Source organism: Galeopterus variegatus, unplaced genomic scaffold (genome assembly GCF_000696425.1).
Source record: "Galeopterus variegatus unplaced genomic scaffold, G_variegatus-3.0.2 Scaffold1423, whole genome shotgun sequence".
NCBI classification, from domain to species: domain Eukaryota; kingdom Metazoa; phylum Chordata; class Mammalia; order Dermoptera; family Cynocephalidae; genus Galeopterus; species Galeopterus variegatus.
In genome coordinates this window covers 133,722-146,453 of record NW_007727534.1, presented here as the reverse complement: position 1 = coordinate 146,453, position 12,732 = coordinate 133,722, and the positions used below count along the sequence as shown (strand labels likewise).

The 12,732-nt window shown below is 35.0% G+C and overlaps 1 pseudogene; it reads right to left on the bottom strand.

The window, feature by feature from the left end:
- Positions 1 to 862: 862 nt before the first annotated feature.
- LOC103593815 overlaps positions 863 to 12,732 on the bottom strand; it is a 29,219-nt pseudogene continuing 17,349 nt past the window's right edge.

Sequence of the window (12,732 nt, the reverse complement as noted above, 5' to 3'; positions counted from 1 at the left end):
TTACAGCCATCTGGTATTTGACAAAAGCATCAAAAATCTACATCGGGGAAAAGACTGCCTCTTCAACAAGTGGTGCTGACAAAAATTGGATATCCATATGCAGAAGAATGAAACTAGACATGCACCTCTCACCATATACTAAAATCAACTCAAAATGGATTGGAGACTTAAGTATAAGACCTGAAACTGTAAAATTACTAAGGGATAATATAGGTGAAACACTTCAGGAACTAGTGTTGGGCACAGCCTTTATGAACATGAGCTCACAGGTCATTTAGGAGCATGTTGTTTACTTTCCATATATTTGTGTTTGTAAGAAATAAAAATTATGATATAATATATGTTAAGGGAATAATTTACACACTAAAATAATATTGACTGATAAATATTACATGATATTGGGTCAGCAGCAGAATCACAGATAATATTTTTATGCATACTAAAGTAGAAATATGTGTGGGTAACTTGTTTAAAAAATGAAAGGCAAATAAAATAAATAGGTTGCTTTAATTTTTGTGCACCTAATATTTTACTGATCAAGAACTGACCCCAAAATTTCTTCAGTTAGAAACGTATGGAAAATATTCCTCACATTCAAACTTAGTAGGCTATATATCCCTTTTTAAAAAAATCAGGAAACAGAAACTTATTTTATGCTTAAATTTGTAAATACATTAAGACAATATATGTTAGCATGGTTCAAACCCTACACACACACACACACACACACACACACACACACACACACACACACACACTTTTTTTTTTTAAATCTTGGATAAATAGAGTTGTAGGTGAACATTGAGACACAAGGATACTCCACTAAGCTAGTGGGTTTGCCATTAGATATGTTTGGACTGACTACTGGTAACCAGATTGCTTTCTGTGAATCTTTAAATCCAAGTTTAGAATCTTCCAGCCCCTGGAGGATGAACATTTTAGAATTTTCTCCAGTTGATGTTTTTCCAGCTATTTTCCAGTTACAGCTTGTTCTCTCAAGTGTTTGATTGCTTTCAATTTCTTCTTTAGTTTTTTCATTTGTCTGTCTGTTTCAAGGTCTCCAGAAGTTGACTGAGAGTTTCTATTTCCTGGTGCGCTCTGTGGGAAAAGGGGAGATGCCCAATCTGGATGCTTGTTACTTCTTGCTTCCTGCTTTGCAGCTTTCTTAGCTTCATGCTTTCTTTGATTTTTAAGGGCTGTTTTGATAATAGCTTATCATTTCCTGGTTGTGGTTCTATATCCTGAGGTGGTTCCTCCACAGGCAGTCTGGAATTGGTGATTGGTTTGTTTCTTAAAGCTGGGCATCTATAACCTGTTATGACTTTATGTTGTTTCCTGGATTGTCCACTTGGATCTGATTGGTAATCTATTATTTTTGCTGTAAATGTTCCACCCAAAAAATGGATGCCAAGAAACCTGCCATATATTTGCATTTGATGAAATATCATACTTCTGCAATATAGAGTCACTGTAATGCCAAGTCTTGTACCCATTGTTAGCATGTTACCTGAGACCCTGCATGACTGTTAAATAGTGCTTGCCGTTTGGGCACTAACCAAAATGTGTAGAATCAGAGGCCATTGGTTCAGAAATAAGTTTGTAGTTGTTTACATTCCACACTTACAAACTGATATATATCCATCAGTGCTATACTAGGCTGCATTATGATGACCTGTCCACAGTCAAGTAGAGAATCACATTTCAAGTTGAAAATTCTCTCTTTGGCAGGCATAAAGCCATAAACAGCACTCAGTAGAAGTGGAACTCCGAACCACATAAATGACACCATGTTTTGGTAATGCCCTATAGCATTTTCTCCGTTTGCTGCCATGTGATGTGGCATTTTTACCCCACAGTAAAAGCGCCTGTCCTAGCAACATCTGTTCTAGCTATTACAATGCAGCAGTAGGTTTCTACTATTTATTTTTATTATTTTTGCTTTCCTCAGACTTACTGAGGTACAGTTGACAAATAAAAATTGTATATATTCAAGGTGTACAATGTGATGATTTTATATATGTGTATATGTGTATATGATAAAAGATTATGACAATGAAGTTAATTAACCCAGCCATCATCTCACATAGTTAGTGAGGGGTCTGCTGTCCATTCTGCCCACTAAGATTGTGCAGTGTGGAAGTGCTCTGTTTGACCATTCACACATTGAAGGACATCTCGTTTGTTTCCAGTTTGGGGCCATTAAGAATAGAATTTTTATAAACATTTGTGTACATGTTTTTACATGCACATAAGTTTTCATTTCTCTGGCATAAATATCCATTGTTGAGTTGTATGGTTAGATATATATTATATATTTAGCTTTGTAAAAAAACTGCCAAATTGTTTTCCAGAATGGTTGTACCATTTTACATTCCCACAGCAATGTACAAGAGATCCAGATTCTCTATTCTCACCAGCATTAGGTGTTGTTACTGTTTTTCATTTAACTATTCTGACAGGTGTACTGTGATATCTTACTGTGGTTTAAATTTATATTTCCCTAATTTCTAATGTTGATAAACATCTTTTCATGTGCTTATGTGCCATCTGTGTATACTAATTGATGAAGTGTCTTTTCATCTTTACACCATTTTCTAATTGATTTCTTTTTATTGTTGAGTTTTGCAAATTCTTTGTTTACCCTAGACAGGTATATAGTTTTTCAGATTTATAGTTTGCAAATATTTTCTCTGTCTGTGGTTGGTCTTAACATCCTTTCTCACAGAAAAAGGATTTTAATTTTATTGTCTAACATCAATTTTTCCATTTATGAAATGTGCTTTTTATGTTAATTAAATCTAAGAACTCTTTTCCCGGCACTACATTATGAAACATTTGTCCTACGTTTTCTTACAAATAAAAAAAATATATATCTATATATCTATATCTACATAGATATATAGAGATATAAAATACATATTCAATTTTATGATCTACATTTAAGTCTATAACCCAATTTGAGTTCATTTCTGCATACTAAGTGAAGTCTCTTTTTTTTGTAAATATATATATATATATATATATATATATAATTTTATGATCTATGTTTAAGTCTATAACCCATTTTGAGTTCACGTCTGCACGATACGTGAAATTCAGTTTGGGGCTTTCTTTTCCCCATGGATGTCCACTTGCTGCAGCACAATTTGTTAGAAAATCTATCTGTGTTTTTATCCATTCTTTTTGCAACTTTGTCAGACCTCTGTTGGGCATTCTAGTGGGCTGAACTGTGTCCAACTGGAAGCTCCGAATGTGATCTCACTTGAAAACAGTGTCTTCGAAGATGTAATTAGTTTAGGATGCCAAGATGCTATCACACTGGATTTAGGATCCACCCTAAATCTAATGACTGGTGTCCTTGTAAGCAAAGGAGAGAATGGAGAGACCAACAGAGAAGAAAGTTGTGTGAAGATGAAGGTAGGCAGAAACTGGAGCTGTGTTGCCACAAGCCAAGGAAATCCTATGGCCATGGAAGCTGGAAAAGGCAAGAAAGGATTCTTCTGCAGAGTCTTCAGACGGTGTGGCTTAGGTGAAACCTTGACTAGGACTTCTAGCTACTAGAACTGTGAGAGGATAAAGTTCACGTCTATTTGTGAAAGTTGACTCATGGAAACCACTCAAAAGTTAGCACATAGTTATGAATTCCTGTCCCCATAGCCAACTGTTTCCTTTGCTCCCACACGCAGTTCCATTGTCAGACCCTGTCAATTCTGCTTGCAGCATTTTTCAAGCATCCTCCTTTGACTTTTCATTTTTTTTCCTTTATTACCCAAGAGCCACTACCATTTTGTCCTTCAAGTTTCTCCCTTGAGCACATTAGACTGTAGTCTAAGTCTCAGTCTGTTTGTACTGCTTTAGCAAAATACCTGAGACTGGGTAATTTATAAAGAAGATAAATTTATTTCTTATAGATCTGGAGGCTGGGAAGTCCAAGATTGAGGAGGAGCATCTGGTGAGGGCCTTCTTGCTGGTTGGGACTCTCTGTAGGGTCCCAAGACGGTAATTTATAAAGAAGATAAATTTATTTCTTATAGATCTGGAGGCTGGGAAGTCCAAGATTCAGGAGGAGCATCTGGTGAGGGCCTTCTTGCTGGTGGGGACTCTCTGTAGGGTCCCAAGAATGCACAGGATATCACAAGGTGAGCGGGCTCATGAGAGACGGTCAAACTAGCTTTCACAACAGACCCACTCCCATGATAACTAACCCATTCCCTTGATAACCCATTAATCCATAATTCATTTATGAAGGATTAATTCATTTATGAAAGCATAGTACTTATGGCCAAGTAACCTCCCAAAGGTCCCACCTCTCAACACTGCTACATGAGGACCAAGTTTCCAGCACATGAACTTTTGGGGGCACATTTAAACCACAGCAACAATCATGTTGTCTGTAAATAGTTTCATTTTTTATTTGTGATTTGTGTGATTTTTTTTCATTATTCCATTGGCTAGAACTTCTAGCAATATGTTAGAAGTTCTAGTCATCTGTTCCTCATCTTAGCAGGAAAGCATTCATTCAGTCTTCCACCGTTGAGTATACTTGGCTGTAGGATTTTTTTGTAGAACCTCTTTATCAAGTTGATGAATTCCCTTCCATTAATATTTTTCTGATCATTTTTTATTATGAATGAGTGATAAATTTTGTCAAAGGCCTTTTTTGTATCAGTTGATAAGATCACATGATGTTTAAAAAACTTGTTAATATGATGAATTACATTGATCGATTTCAAATATTGAACAAGGTTTATTCTAGGAATAAATCCACTTGCTCATGGTGGATAATTTTTTTCCTATATATTGCTATTTTTTAATATTTATCAAGGATTTTTGTGTCTATATTCATAAAGGACATTGGACAGTAGGGTTTGTTTTTATACTTTTTTGCTGGGTTTTGGTATCATAATAATAGCTTTATAAAATGAATTGGAAAAGTGTTTCATCTTCCATTATTTTCTGAAAGAAATTGTGTAGAGTTGGTGTTAATTCCTCTTTAAACATTTGTAACTCTTTCAGTGCTACCATGTGAGTTGGAAATTTCTTTTTGGGGGAGTTTTTAAATTATGGATTTGATTCATTAATAGGTGTAGGGTTATTTAAATTATCTCCTTCAATTTGAATGAGTTGTGGTAGTGTATGTTTTTTGAGGAATTGGTCCACCTTAAAGTTGTCACATTTATAGATGAGGAGTGGTTTGTAGTATTCTCATATTATTCTTTTGATATCTGCAGTGTTTGTAATGGCATCCCCTATGTCCTTTCTGACACTGGCAATTTGCATCGTCTCTTTTCCTTTGTCATTCTTGTTAGAAGTTTTATTGATTTTTTCAGAGTACTCATGCTAGCTCTTCACTGATTTTTCTATATTGTTTTTCTGTTCTCAATTTCATTGATTTCTACTCTTATTTTTGTTATTTCATTTCTGCTGCTTGTTTGGGGTTTATTTTCCTTGAGGTGGTAGCTTGGATTATTGATTTTAGCCTTTTTCTCTTTTCTAATGTATGCTTTTTGTGCTATAAATTTTCATCTCACACTCCTTTAGCTGTGCCCTGCAGATATTGCTGTGTCAACTTTTCATGTTCATTAAGTCCAGTGTATTTTTTAAATTTCCCTTCAGACTTCTTTTTTGATTCACAATTATTTAGAAGTGGAGTGTTTAGTTTCCAACTGTTTGGAGATTTTTCTGTTATTTTTCTGTTACTAATTTCCAGTTTGAATACACTGTGGTCAAATAACATACTCTGTATAATTTCAATTGTTTTAAATTTTGTGAGGTTACTTTTATGGCTCAGGACATGATCTATCTTGGTTTATGTTCTGTAGGCACTTAGAAAGGAGGTGTATTCTGCTGTTCTTGGGTGGAGTGTTTTAAAATGCCACTACAAGTGGTTGGCGAGTGATGTCGTTGAGTTCTTCTGTATTCTTGCTAATCTTCTGTCTACTTGTTCTATCGATTGTTGAGAGAAGAATGTTGAAGTGTTCAACTACGCATGATGATTTTTGTACTGCTCCTTTAGTTCTATAACTTTTTACATCACATGTTTTGCTTACAATATATTTGGTGCATACACACCTAGAATTGCTGTTTTCTTGTTGGATTGACCCTTTTATTGTTATATAATGTCCACCTCTGAATCTAGTAATTTTCTTTTTTCTAAAGTCTACTTTATTTGATATTAATACCGTCACTACTGTTTTCTTTTGATTGGTGTTTGCATGCAATATCTTTTTCCACTTTTGTTTTCACCCTGCCTAAATGATTATGTTTGAAGGGAGTTTCTTGTAGATAACATATATTTGGGTCATGTTTTTAAAATACACTCTGCCGATCTCTGTCTTTTAATTAATTATATTTAGACCACTGTCATTGAATGTGAGAATTGATATGATAGGGCTTATATCTGCAGTTTTTTGGCATGTGTTTTAGTGGGCTTATAGGTGTTCATTCAAGCATTTTTATAATGACCACTTTAAATTAACATGTCTTCTGAGTGTTGGCATTATTTACTGACTTCCTTTATTTTGTTTGAGAGTTTTGTGATTCTTGTTAGGACAGGTTATTTCTATTGAAATCTGGATATATTTGTTATTAGATTATGGGATTCTAGACTTTTTTTTGCATTTTTTGTTCTAGCTGGGTTCCTCTGACTGCTCCATCGGGGTAGGGTGAACACTACACTGCTACTGCCATCTGAGTTTGTAAAAGTTTAGGTCCCCCTTATGTCTCCAGGTAATAACTGGGGAGAGGGTGCTCAGTACTGCTGGGGTAGCACCTCTGGCCCTCCACAGGTGAATCTCTGGCTGCGGGGGAGAGTGCCTCTTTACTCTCCCCACGAGGCCTCCACTGACACCTGTTGAGAGAGCTGGCATTCCTACTGTCGGGTGTTGGTGAAAGTCCTGACTCCACTAGTCCTCATCTGACACCATGCAGTTTAGGGAGCCATGCCTCCTTGTTACTTAGGAGGGTAGATGTTTAGATTCTGCGCTCAGCCTTGCTGGCTTGGGTGTGTGGGCCCACAGTTTCTTATGTGGTGTTTAGCTAGAATAGTCAGTTTTGTCTCAAAGTCTTCTGTCTTGCAAGGATGCTCTTTTCAGATTCTTATGTTGGGCATTTATTATTTGTGCTCTTTGGTGTTCCCAGGTTGCTTAGCCTTCGGCTCCAATTGTGGAATCTGTCAGGCAAAAAGGAAACTCAAGGATCTCACCAAAGTGCCATTACTGGGTCCTAAGCTCAGGAGCTCATCTGTCTTCTCACGTTTGTTTTATATATAATGTCCAGAGTTTTCAGTTGTGCTCAGAGGGGAGAACAGAGAAAAACTTCTACTTTATCTTCTCAGAAGTAGAAGTAATTTTAACTTTTAAATGGGGTGAAGGGTCCTTTGGAGGAAAGCCTTTGTGTTCTAAGAACTTATCTAAAGGTCAAATGGGAAGATTCAAATAAGAATAAGTCAAATAATGTATATCATAAAATTGAACTTTGCATGAGACTCACGTTTAAAGCTGTTTAATAGAAGAATATATCTGTAAGAACCATGTGTGAGCAGCGTTTGCTTTTATTATGCCTCATGTCAGCCAAAAAAGCCTCTAGATGTAATTGACAGAGAATGAAAGAACAACTTCAGCACTGGATCCTGAGGCGTTTTGTTCAACCTCCACCCCAGTGGGAAGCCTGCTCCTTCAGTGAGGACTTTTTCAGAGGACATTGTAACAAACTATATGATTACAGGCAGTCTCCCAAATACTGACAGATTTACATGTTAATTCTTTATATTCTTATGTTTTGTCCTTTCTGTGTACTAGTTATGCTACTTACTTAATATTTTACTTGAAAATTATTTTGTTATAAACTTTAAAATCTTCAATGAAGAAAGAGAGAATCTTTTAGATCGCAGATAATATATTGAAAAAATATAATTTACATACATACATAAATAGCTAGAATTACAAATATAAACTCAGTAAAACACATACATACATGGCCAGAAGATTCACAAATCTTTCTGTGATTCAAAAAATCTACACTTTTATTGTCAGTAAAAGGAATGAACATTTTTCCCAAGTTTTTGGATTCTACTTATAAATTTGAAAATTATTATAAAATGAATATAATCCTTAATATTTCTCAATATACAAAAATAATCCAGAAAATACCTTTTAGTATAATTCATATAGAAATGAATAATCAAAATATAGTCTCTTCTAAGTGACTTCTATGAAAAAATAATTAAAAATTTCATTATGAAATAAAGAATGACAATTGTTATTTGATATACAGAACAGTGTATATCAAAACTTATAAGAATGTCCAAAACGTTATTCAGAGCACAAGTCTCTTACAAAGAAGAAGCAATAAAAATAAAAAACAACCTTCAGCTCAGAGTGCTAGAAAAAGCTAATTATGTAAATGAAAAAGAATTAAGAATGGAATGAATCTACATACAAATAGGACGTATAAATTGGAATATGTCTATACAATAGAATCAATAATTTGGATAATCATTTGAAAACATTTGATGCTGATGGATACTTAGTCTGGAGTTTTAATTCTAGTTAAGATGTGAAAGGATCTTTTATTTCTGCTGTGACATAGGAAAGTACTAGATAATCCGAAAGGTCATACTGTTGTTAAAGTTGGTGAAACATAGACATAAAATAGCTAAATTCCGGGGAATACACCTCCCTAGATATATATTGATGGAGGATGATTTTGTATTCTGGTACTCGCCGGGGACATTGGGAGGTGGTACAGGAAGAGGTGAGGGCCTGAAAACGAAAAAACAAAATAAAATAAACATAAAACAGATCTGCTTGAACTGTGGTTACTAGAGGAAGGGAAGTGGGGGCAACAGTGAGAGGCCAGATAATGGACACAAAACAGCTTGATAGGAAAAATAAGTTCTGTGGTGTACAGTTGAGCTAGGCATCTGTAATCAACAATAATTTACTGCATGTTATCAAATGGCTAGAAAAGAGGAGATCGAATGTCTTCATCACAAAGAAATTATTGTTTTGTAATGACAGATATGCTAATTACCCTGGTCAGATCATCACACATTGTATATATGTATTGATATTCAACTCTGCACACCACAAATATGTATAATCACTGCATTTCAATAAAAATAAAATATAATAAATAAAGCTGATGTAATGGGTGTTTTTACATACATAGGAAGATCACTCCAAAAACAGTTGAGAGTATGAATGAATAAGACATCTGGGAAAGGAATGACCCAAATTAGATCCTTAAGAGAGGCTTAGGATAATCCACATTAAATTAGGGGCTTGGCATAAAGTACAGAAGACTTGGTGGATTGCTTACCCAAAGGCCCTCACAACCTGCTACGTCCCCTGCTGTAGAGACTTCAAAGTAAAATATTCAGCTTCCAAGATTCCTTTACAGCAAGCGGGGATCATATGACATATGAAAGAAGAGCTGTTTATAGCTTCCAATAAAGCTTGAGTGTGTACCAGCTGGGAGGGATGTTGCCCTTCAACATTTTCCTCCTTGTTCTGCCCACATCCTGTGTACACAACCTGAACATATGTGGTCATCTTGGTCCTTTAGGATAAAGCCACTGTGGATGGAGGAAAAGGAACTTAAAAAGAGCCTGTACTTCAATTTCTTGTATCATGAGTGAACTCTGTTTTTCTATTGCTCGTTACTTACCTTATTACTGTAGCAAAAGGCGAGAGGACGTGTTTCTGGCAACTTAATGAGTGATGGTTTCTCTTATGACGATAAAGCCCCCAAAGGAGACATAGGTTTGGAGAGGTTAAAATTGTGCATTTTGTCTTGAGCATGATGAGTTTGAGATATCTGAAATGGAAACACAAATGGAGGTGGCCTGCTAGCCTTTGAATACATATGTGCAGCTTGGGCAGAAGACACAGATTGGAGGTAGGTGGCTTTGAAGTCATATCTGAAGACATGAGAAGACACGAGAGTTGAGTAATAAGAATAGAAAGCTCAGGAGAGAACTCTGAAGGAAGAAGTTCAGAGGAGAAAGAAACTAGGAAAGAGACAATTAAGTGAATTTCAGACAAATTCTGGAAATGCAGCAAGTGCTGATGATGTCTACGAAGCCAAAACAGACCACCATTTAAGAAATGGTGATCACTGTTCAGTGTGATAGATGGATCACTGCGGTACACTTTATTTCAGGAGATTGGAAGTGGCAGAAGCCATGTTCAATGATGCATATGGCCAGGACAGTGTAGACAGTGCTCTGGTCTTTTATCCAAGGAGAAATCCATTCCAGGGAAGCAAAAAATGCCTTCCCTTAATGCAGCAGGACTTTCTCGCTCTTTGTCAGAGTGGCTAGAGAAGCAAGCTAAAGTGTCTTCCTCAAAGTAGGTGGGAGTTGACAGATTCATTGTATATGAATGGGTAGTCCCTTACTCTTCACAATTTGATTCTTCAAAATTTTGCAGAGATGTTAACAATCTCTTAAACAGAGAGAAAAATGTCTTTAAAATTGTTTGTTAAGCTTAGGTACTAATAGTGTTGAATGATATTATTTAATAATACAAAATGATGATATACTTATCAGATCCTAAGGAATTTATATTGTACAGCAGTTGAGATATATCATTTAAAATTACTTACAGCTCACTTTATCTGAATCTCTAAAAGCCATTGAAATAGCATGTCAATTTCTATTAAATTCAATAATTCTTAAATACTCTCTTTATTTACATAGTATGCTATCTCCTATTTTGGCTTTGTTTCTTTACTCAAATTAGTTCTGAAACTTTCAATAAAACAGTGTTTATGATCTGAATATAACTGCATCCCCTTAATTCCAGAAAGATTCTATGGGTTTTTACAGAATGTCATAAAATGAATGACAAGTTAATTGTTTGATTAGCACATGGATGGTTAACAATGGGAAAATAGGGTTGACATAAAGAAACTCATTAAAATATATTAGATAGTGGAATCTAGAAAACAAATGAGTTAAAACAACAAACCAGTAGCATCTAATTAACCCTAGAAAACCATAGGGAGACTGAAAGACTTTTTAAAAAATTTCCCTATATAATAAAGTAAAGAAACTACTTGCTCTTAAACCCACAGGAAGCTCCTCCCCTCTCTACTTGGTTCATAATAAGTTACAGTCTGTACCAAATCTTGGTACTTATGAGGCTTTTATAGCAAATGAGAAAATTGTAAAGTTAATGTCCCTTGACAAGAATTTCATTTGCACCAGATTCATTCTGAGTATGACAAATTCAATACAACTCCATCTTTACACAAAAGATGATTTAAAATGGGCTATTACATTGGTACAGTAATTGAACTTTTCCCCTCGGCTATGAGAAAATCAAGTCCTTAGTAATAAAGACTCTTTAAAACAACTGAGTTTCAATACAAAGAATAACCTCAAAGGCTGAGGGTTAATTCTCATGAAATTTCTCCATTTTCTCTTGCTGAGACCTATTACGTGGTCTTGCTAGTCCAGTTTCTTTAATTTCTTCCTCTTGATAGTCTCTATCTCTGTTTCTCTCCTGCTCCAAGATGTGCTTGTCCTTTCTACCCTAAAAGACAAATTACTCTATTTCCAAGTAGGTTTACTTTGCCATAACTTTTTTGAGTTAGTGTGTGCCATATGCATTGCATGCTTAAATGTGTAGGGGAGAATTCTTTTTTACTTTGAAAAGCGTGGAGTTTCAAATTCTATTCTTTGATCATATAAAACCATAAGGTCTTTCTGACCTGGAATTATGTCTTGGGCAATTGAGGATGGATGGGCACAGGCTGTTGAAAATCTATCAAGAAATAACAGAACTCTAACTGAGGAAGTCACATCACCTAAAGCATCACTTTCTCCGTTCCTTGGATGAACCAGATAAAAGATTCAAATTTTTACTAACAAAATTAAACATGAAACACATTGCTTGTGAAACTAAAGTATTCTTTTCACTGTTAGACTTTTCCCCTGGCAAATTAATCATGTGAACTTTAAATACATATTTTGTGGGGAGTCAGGGCATAGCCAAACCAGGGCAATTCAGTGAATATAGCATACTAAAATCTTCCCTTAATAGGCAAAAAGAATTCAGCTCAATATGTTAAAAATGTTCATGTTTAATGAAAATAGTCAGGTACTTGACTTCAAATCCATTTAAAAAATATTTGAATTTGTATCTAATTCTGTTTTTTGGCACAACTTCTGTAGTTTTCTGTACAGGAAACTGCAAAATAAATACAAAAATTGCAAAAAATTAAGTGGCTTAATTCAAACATCAAGTATACATAAAAAACTCAGTTTAAGTCATTTATGTAATTTATCCAAAAATGCTGAAGGGTATCCAATTTAAGAGTATTTTATTCTTTCTTTTGTATGTTATGAATGGATAACACATCTATCTTTTCTATCCGATGAAATGGAATGTTTACAAGACTAAATTTTAGTATACTCCATGCACTTTGACCTTTCCATATTTTATGCCAAATACCATCCCAACAGTAAGGCAGTTTGAAGATAAGACATATGTTCTTCTGAATAAAGTTACTTACATGTCACATGAATTTAAGTCATTTTACCAGTGGAAAGACACATTTTTAAAATTTTAAATATATAATAACCTGATTAGACAGAGAAAACAGTTATCTGAATGTGGTTTCCATTTATTTGAAATTGTTTCTCAAGGCTTCAGGGCAGGTGGAAGAGCCCAGTACTCACATTAGTATGCTCAGGTTGTGGGCACCGTAAGTATAATATTGTAA